Here is a 9,776-nt window from a genome sequence, read left to right as displayed (position 1 = left end):
CTTGAGTTAAAGAGACATTTCATGTAAGGAGTAGTGTTGAATTATATCATACCAAATAACACATGTAACTGTCCCAAATGAGTATTAATCGTTCCACCATTATCCGCAAACGGAAATTCATGCTAAAAAAACTTAACATCACGAGAGACAAAGACGTCACCCGTTTCCAAATCATACAATTTCCAACCCTTTTTACCATGAGGGTAACCCACAAACACACACTTCCTACTCCTAGGTGCAAACTTATCACCCTTAGTTTTTTGATTATGAACAAAACAAAGACAACCAAAAACTCGCATTTCATCAAAAGTAGGCTCTTTGCCAAATAAGACCTCATACGGTGTCTTATTGTCTAGTAAACGAGAGAGAGTACGATTAATCAAATATACCGCCCAAAGAACACATTCACCCTACATATCAATTGGCAAATTGCCTTGAAACATTAGTGCACGACTCACATTTAATATATGTTGGTGTTTACGCTCAACCCAGCCATTTTGTTGTGGAGTAACAACACACGAAATTTGAAATAAAATGCCATGTTCATCAAAGTAGGGAAGCATGTGTTTAAATTCCGTACCATTATCACTCCGGACACACTTACAGACACATCAAATTGAGTTTTAATCATAGCAAAAAATGAGCAAAAAGAAAAATAGACCTCGGTTTTGTCATTCAACAAATATACCCAAACACCCCTTGAAAAATCATCGACAATAGTCAGAAAATAGTGTGCACCATAAGTAGACGAAGTTTTATACGACCCCCATAGATCACAATGTATCATTTCAAAAATGCAACCAGAACGACTATCAGGTATAGGACAGCTATCTCGGGTTTGTTTAGCTTGAGGAAAAATTTCACATGCCTTATGTAAATATTTACTACTAGAACTACCTTTAATAGCAAGGAGTAACTTGACAATTCTTTCCGACGGATGCCCCAAATGTTGATGTCACAACTCAAATGTAGAGACTATCGCACATACTTTTGGGATATGCCGGAAATAGTAAAGTCCATCTATTTGTTCACCTCCTCCAATCAGGCTCCCCAAATTTTGATCCTGTATAGTACATAAAGAATTAGTGAATCGTACATAATAGTGAGAATCATCAATCAATTTAGACACCGATATCTAATTACAATTTAATTTAGGAACAAATTGAATAAGACATGTTCAAGAATAATTCCATCCGCCAAGAAAACACAACCCTCCTTTGTAGCAATTGCTTGAGCACCATCAGGAAGACCAACAGGGCATGGTAGAATAGATTGAATATCTAGTAGAGAGGACTCATCACCCGTTACATGATGAGAAGCACTTGTGTCTATAATCTAAGACAAAGAGAAGTAATCACCGATCATAATGGCTGGCAAACGATCGGTGGTGAGATTATTAGTGTGGGCTGCTGCTAGAGCAGTCAAAAGCTGACCCGACCCGAAATATCAACCCGAACCCGATTATTAACCGGCCTGTTTGGCCTCGAAAAAATGGTGACCCGAACCCGATATGACCCGACTTGAAACCAACCCTAGACTCGAGTTAACCCGAGTATTTGAGACCCGAAACCGAACATGAACCGACCTGGAGATGACCCGACCTGAATATAACCCGTAAATTATTGACCTGAACCGAACCCGACCTAAATCGAGATTGACCCAAACCCATTTTAATCCATCAAAACCCGAGTTTAACCCGACCTGTTACTAACCCGACCCGAATTTTATCCGACCTATTACTAACCCGACCGGAAATTCAACCCGATCTGTTACTAACCCGACCTGAAATTAACACGACTTGTTATTGACTCGACCCAAATTCAACCCGAATTATTCCAGACCCGTTTCGAACTCAACCTAACCTGTTATTGATAGACCTGGCAATCGTGTCATGTCATGTCGTATTCGTTTTCGTGTCAAAAATTAAACGGGTTGGGGAAGGTCAACACTTACCCGACCCATTTAATAAATGTGTCGTGTCGTGTTGACCCAATTAATTAATCGTGTCGAAAATCCTTAACACTAACTCACTTTTTTCGTGTTCGGTTCATGTCGTGTTGAATTGAAAAATATTTGTCTTGTTCAATAGATTTATCAATAATTCCATAAATTGTTGGGTTTTTATATTAGGCGGGTTGAGTCGTGTTAATTTCGTGTTGAGAATCTCAACACTTACCCAACCTGAAAATTAAACGTGTCATGTCGTGTTGACCCGTTTAATTAAACATGTTAAAAACCCTTGATACTAACCCATTTTTTTCGTGTTCGGTTCGTGTCGTGTTATCATGTCGTGTGAATTTTTGTCAGCTCTAGTTATTGACTTGACCCGATTTTAAATCACCTTAAATTCGATTTAGACCACCTTATTAATATTGATCAAAGTATAGTTATATAGTTACGTTGTCACTTATTATGTATATCTTATCTAAACTTATTTGAACTAATTAGCTCGAATTTAAACTTATCTGAAATTATTTCTCTTACAATAAATGATGAAATTGATAATGATTAAACGTGAACGTCATTACATGAACTGTCAACAAACCGACCCAAAAAGTGTACCCGAACCCGATATGACCCGACCTGAAATCAACCCGAAACCCAAATTAACCCAATATTTGAGACCCGAACCCGAACATGACCCGACCTGGAAATGACCCAACCTGATAGTAACTCGCAAATTATTGACTTGAACCTAACCCGAGAATGACTCGAATTGGAAATGACCCGACCTGATTATAACCCGCAAATTATTGACTTGAACCGAACCTGACTTGAACCCGAGAATGACACGACCTAATTATAACCCGCAAATTATTGATTTGAACCAAACCCAACTCGAACCCGAGATGACCCTAACTCGTTTTAACCCGTAAAAACCTGAATTAAACCTGACCTATTACTCACCCAGGCCAACCCAAATGTAACCTGACATGCTATTGACCCGACCCAAACCCGATAAGATGTATGACCCGACTCAAGCATGATCCAACCCAAACCCGACCCGCGTAGGTTACGACATTAACCCGACCCAAACCCGACCCGTTTACCTGAATTGACAGCTCTAGTTGTTGCCGTAGTGTGAGCAAGGACAGCAGGCTTAGCGTGAGCAACGATAATGGAGGAAGGTCTCCCTTGTGTGCCGTATTTTGCGAGCCACCAATCGGGGTAGCCATGGTGCAAAAAACAAGCATCATAATCATGACCCGAGCGATGACAGGGAGTACAATACAAATTCGACTTACATGTCGGTTCGATAGAGAAATTTCATACTTCAAATTAAAGTACTTTGTTGATTGTAGAATAGAGAAAAAGAACCAATCTTGCCTTCATCCATCATTGTTGATCAAGCAGTAGAGTGTTAGAGAAGAGTTTTTTTTTTCTTTTTTTTTTTAGGGTTTAGAATAAAAAAATTAAGGTTTAGAAATTTAGAAGCTCCGATACCATGTCAGGAATTAATTTTCCTTAGTTGTATTACTGTATGAACAAGTATATATATACAATCTAATAAGAGATTACGGCCGATAACATTGGCCCATTAGCTATATAATATTAGGCTTAACATATCTTTTTGATAAATTACCGTAATTATTTCAGTTTTTCTGAGATTGCAAATCGTATCCATTGAGCTTATTTTTGTAGCTCAAACTACGATCAATATCGTGTGTTAGATGCCACTTTTAAAAAAAATAAACAAATAAAAATAAAAAGTTTTATAAATATTACCATGTAACATTTGTTGGCAAAATTAGATCGAGGTAAAACTACATTTGTACAAAAAGGCGATTATTTCATAAATTTTGTCTACTATACAGCTACACCATCCAACCAGTGAAAACCCTATATGGATATGCTAGATGAAGTCAGTACGATGCACGGTTTGTTTGTATTTTTTCAAATAAAATATTTTACTAATATATATTTATCTAATAAACTTTGTGATATTCGATTGCTTATCACTTGAATTTTTTATTATAAAATGAATTATTAACTTTGTTTCTCATATTTAGATAAAATTCGTAATATAAAAAGATAATATTTTATTTCACAAAGTTTCATATGTGGCTGGTCACACTGTGTGGACGGGATTATTTGGCCAGGAGCTAATTGGTTGGTCAAGGGTTACTCGGACGGGTAGGGATTACTCGGTCAGTGTTTGGGTGTGTCCCAACCGGCCACACGATATGGTCAGCCACACAAAGAACGCGCTGATTTTATTTTTATAATTAATATAAAAATTTTGATCTAAAATAAATTGCAATTCTTTTTTTATTGGCTAAAATATAACATTTTTCTATGTGACGCTATAAAATTAATCTTACGTGGCATAATCCTATTGTAACGTTTTAAAATTGTTAATGCTACGTGGCGATTTTTATTATAATCCTACGTGGCGCTCTAAAAACTCGGGGAAAAACTCCCTTTATATGTATACTAGTTTTGTGCCCGGGCGATGCCCAGATTGTTGATAAAATTTTAAGATAACCTTTTTACTTGAATGTTAAATACGGTCAAATAATTCGTTTTGATAATGTAGGATATTTAGACATACGATATCATATGGATTATATTTATATAATTGTGTACTTTTTGTAGTTTTGTTTGTAAATAGATATCTATGTTATATTATTTTTATTGAACTTAAATTATTTTTACTGAATTGAAATTATTTTTACCAAACTAAAATTATTTTAACTGATTAAAACTTATATTTACTGATTTTCTAATATATTTTTTAAATTAAATTAAATAATAATGCATTTTGTATGCGGCTAGCCACACCATCTGAGTGGAGAAAGTAACCCCTATAAAATTGACTGAGTAACCTCTAACACTGACTAAGTAACCCCTATCTATAACACAGATTGAGTAACCAATACAACACTGACCAAGTAACCCCTATAGCACTAACGAAGTAATTCTTGTAGTAGTTGGTGACACGGTTAGGTCAGCTACGTATCAAAGTTTGTGATTATATATATTATAAATGGATCTTATTTTAAAGAACTTTTTAAAATGAATTTGATGATGGAAATACAATTGAGTTAATAGGATATTTATTAAAAGTTATGATTTATTTTGTACATATAAAATATTATAATTCTATCGATAATAAAACTTTATACAACAATTTATCTTAAAATGTCTATCCAAAAATCGTTTACGTAGCATCATATGTGTCACAATAATACCTATTATTCGCCTACGTGGCACGATACTTGGCGAAAAATTGAAATGCCAAGTGTCGTTGTCTCGTGGCCTTTCTGTAAGACCGGCTTTATTTATTAGTGATATTATACTAGTTTTGTGCCCGAGCGATGCCCAGATAGTTGATAAAAATTTTAAGATAACATTTTTACTTGAATGTTAAATACGGTCAAATAATTTGTTCTAATAATGTAGGATATTTAGACATACTTTTTGTAGTTTTGTTTTTAAATAGATATCTATGTTATTATTGACTTGAAATTATTTTTATTAAACTTAAATTATTCTCACTTAACTGAAAGTATTTTTACCAAACTAAAATGATTTTGTCTGATTAAATTTTATTTTTTACTGATCCTTTAATATATTTTTAAATTAGTTAAATAACAATGCACTTTTTATGCGGCTAGCCACACCATCTAGCCGGATAAAGTAACTCCCATAAAAATGACCGAGTAACCCCTGTAATACTAACTAAGTAACCTTTGACACTGACTATGTAACCCCTACTTATAACACTGATTGAGTAACCAATATAGCACTGACCAAGTAACCCCTATAGCACTAACGAAAAACTCTTGTAATAGTTGGTGACACGGTTTGGCTAGATGTGTATAAAAGTTTGTGATTAAAGATACTATTATAAATGGATTTTATTTTAAAGAACTTATAAAATGAATTTGTTGATGGAAATAGAATTGAGTTATAGGATATTTATTAAAAGTTATGATTAATTTTGTATATATGAAATATTAGAATTTTATCAATAATAAAACTATATACAATAATTTTTTCTTAAAAAATTTATTCAAAAATTGCTTACTTAGCATCTATGATATGTGTCACAATAATACCTATTTATCTCCTACGTGGCACAACACTTGGCAAAAAAACTGGAATGTCAAGTGTCGATGTCTCGTGGCCTGAGTGGGAGACCGGCTTTATTTATTAGTGACTAGTTTTGTGCCCGGGCGATGCCCAGATTGTTGATAAAATTTTAAGATAAACTTATTGGCTTGAATGTCATATGATCCTATAATCTCTTTTGATAGTGCAGAATATTTAGACATATAATATCATATCGCTTATATTTATATAATAGTGTACTTTTGTAGTTTTGTTTGTAAATCGATATCTATGTTATTATTAACTTGAAATTTTTTTTTTACTGAACTTAAATTATTTTTACTGAATAAACTATTATATCTTCTCATTAAAACTTATTTTTACTGATTTTCTATTATTGTTTAAAATAAATTAAATATATTACAAATGGATCTTATTTTGAAGAACTTTTTAAAAATAAATTTTATGATGGATATAGAACCGAGTTACAGGATATTTATTAAAAGTGATGATTAATTTTGTATATATGAACTATTAGAAATATATCGATATTAAAACTCTATACAACATTTTTATCTTAAAAAATCTATCCAAAATTCGCTTACTTAGCATCATATATGTCACAATAATACCTATTTATCGCCTACGTGGCACGACACTTGACGAAAAACTGGAATGTCAAGTGTCACTGTCTCGTGGCCTGGCTGCGAGACCGACTTCATTTATTAGTGATATATGATATGATATTAGATTTATAATGTAAACCGACAAGACGACAAAAGACAAAGAAATTTTTTAAAGAAAATCATATCTTAACCCGCACTTGATACCACGATCATAAATGATAAGAAGAGATTATATATTATCGAGGGTTATTAATTTGATTATTACATCATGGGTTTACATAGAAACCTAACTGAAACATGCATACACTTAAGACGAGGTATTATGAACTCATACAAGTACCAACTGACAACTCTAGTTTCGTAAATTAACATACAATAACTCTTATCATCACTCCTCACACAAGTATTATATTGATACCAATATGCAGCAAGTTTCAATTGGCCCATCTAATAGGCCCACTCGTTGGCTGATCTTTTTTCATCTTTTTTATGTAATACTTGTACAATACACATCTCATTTATTCCGGTACGCATTGTTACTACGTGTTAAATGCCACTTTTACAGAAATAAAATGTGCTAGTTATTTAAACGTAAATAAAGTTAGAGATAAATTATATCTGTATAGAAAGGCAATTATTTTGGGATTTCTTGTCTGTTACATTAAGCCTTCCTCAAGTTTCTATCCATAAATCCAAAATAATAACATAAATTCTTCAAAAAGGCGGGTGTACGTTAATTTATTGTAAGACGGGTTAAAAATATTATAAAAATATTTAAAGCTACCCTTTATACAATAAAAGTTATTATTTTTTTAATAATTAATTTTATCTTACAAAAAAACTTATAATGTATTAGATTAATCATATCAGCCTTTATATTATGTTATCATGAATTTATAAGAAATTGCAAATTAAATTAAAATTCAAACCAACGACTATTAAAAATTACCCTTTACGTGGTTAAAATTACCTTCAAACTGACCATTTTATAATAAAATTAACGTACATCCGCCTTATACAAGACTTATATAAATAACAATTGCATGCGTTAAGGTTATAGGTACACCTATTGGTTTAATTTTCTTACTTGTATGCCCATCCAAAGTTCATGTCACCCTCAAGATATATCTAGTAACCTAGTTTATAGATTGAATTGTCAATTTTAGCATATTGGGACTTTCATATGCACTAGGTATTAGAATACACTGTATGTAAATACATTCTGTCACTAGGAACTCTCCTCGTGAGAAAGAATTACAAATATTTCTTATTCTTACCTATTAAAAAACATGGTGAGTTTTATCCCTCAACTGATCATGAATTTCCTTTTTTTTTTTTGAAACCAACTGATCATGAATTTCTAAGTAAATAATACAGTTGGTCCTTGGTTGGATCAGCATGGCTAAGTGGAATTTGGGGTCCTAGAGATGGTCTAAGCCCACTCTTGTATAGACATGACATGAGAAACACTTTGATTTGAAATTAACCTATTTTCAAAATCCATATGTATATTAAAACTCAATGGGAAGACATGATCCCATCATGTGTCATTATTACTAGGCTGATGATATGGCGCCATATCATACCATTATTATTATCATTAAACAAAAATTAACAATTGTTAGCATTAATGTTTGAACCATGAGTCCATGACCTTATGTTCATTACGAGGTATATTTAACTTCTACCACTACTCTAATTACACATCTTATGTTTAAAATATTTTGTTAAAAAGTGTTAATCATATTCATAAACTTCAAGATTTAAAGTTTAATTTTATACATGTATATATAACAACAATCTAAAATAACAAAAATTAATCTACTTTCTTTTATTTGCTCATACACACATATATATATATGTATTGAACTTTTTTAGCTAATGCTTTGTTTTTTTTTCCTATTCCTAACCCAAAATATGTATTGAACTTTTTAAGATAAAGTTTTTTTTTTTTCTATAACGATTGAAAAACGAAGTAAACTAATAATTTTAGGATACCAGTATTGGATAATATAGTTTGATGTTCAATGAATATAATTGGAAAAAATATTTTATATAGTACTAAAATAAATGTAACTAATTTAATTTATATTTATATATCATCACATAATTTTTATTATAAAATCTTATTTTCAATATATATATAATGATTTGTGGCATCGCCTAGGCCAAAAGCTAGTTAATATATTAAATATTATTGCTATCTTAAATTTAAAAGATATCTAACATTAATTAGGGGTGGTACCGAGTAAGGCTTTGATCGGTCCCCCTATATTCCACCCATGTCAAAAGGTATATCAGCCGAACATATATATGTTATTCTAAAAATCCAACATAAGATTAAGAAATGGCCCACTATTTTTAAAAAAAATGAAAAATACATGTATACGCATATAGTAGCGAATGACATAGTACGTAAACTCTATCCATTTAGTAAGCATGGCTTCTTTGAGGACCAAAAACGGATCGTGTCTAGCCTAAGTCTAATCAACTTACAAATATGTACCACCTAAAATGATGTACACTATCAAAGCACGTCAATACAACCCATGCCTAAAAGTACAATGTGAGAATTATAATGTGTATACTCCCTTTATTTCGTAATAATCGCAATACTTTCTTTTTACATCCGTTTTATAATAGTTGCAACACTTTTTATTTTAGTAAGGACCCACTACTATTTTATTATTTCTCTCCCCCACTTATCCTACTTGCACAAATATTTAATCATTTCTCTCTTACAAACCCCACTTATACTACCTTTTTATTATTTCTCTCTCATACTAACAATAAAATATATTCTCACTAACTATATTTTATGTTATAAAATTCACCCTATGATCCTACCTTATAAATTTCCTAAAACTTTGTGCAAGATCTACTGTTGCGATTAATACAATATGAAGGGAGTACTATATATAAATTAAAAAAAAAAGTCTCATACATTGACATGCAAATAAAATCATGAAAACCAATAAAGAAGAAACAAGCAAGTAAAAGTAGAATGTAGAAGCTTAACTTGGATGATTTTGATGACTTTTGGGCGGGCATGAAAGTTGAGACATGCATGCAATAATATAATTGCAATGCAAAGCA

Source organism: Chenopodium quinoa, unplaced genomic scaffold, assembly GCF_001683475.1.
Source record: "Chenopodium quinoa cultivar QQ74 unplaced genomic scaffold, ASM168347v1, whole genome shotgun sequence".
Lineage (NCBI taxonomy): Eukaryota > Viridiplantae > Streptophyta > Magnoliopsida > Caryophyllales > Amaranthaceae > Chenopodium > Chenopodium quinoa.
This window is presented reverse-complemented; position numbering follows the sequence as displayed.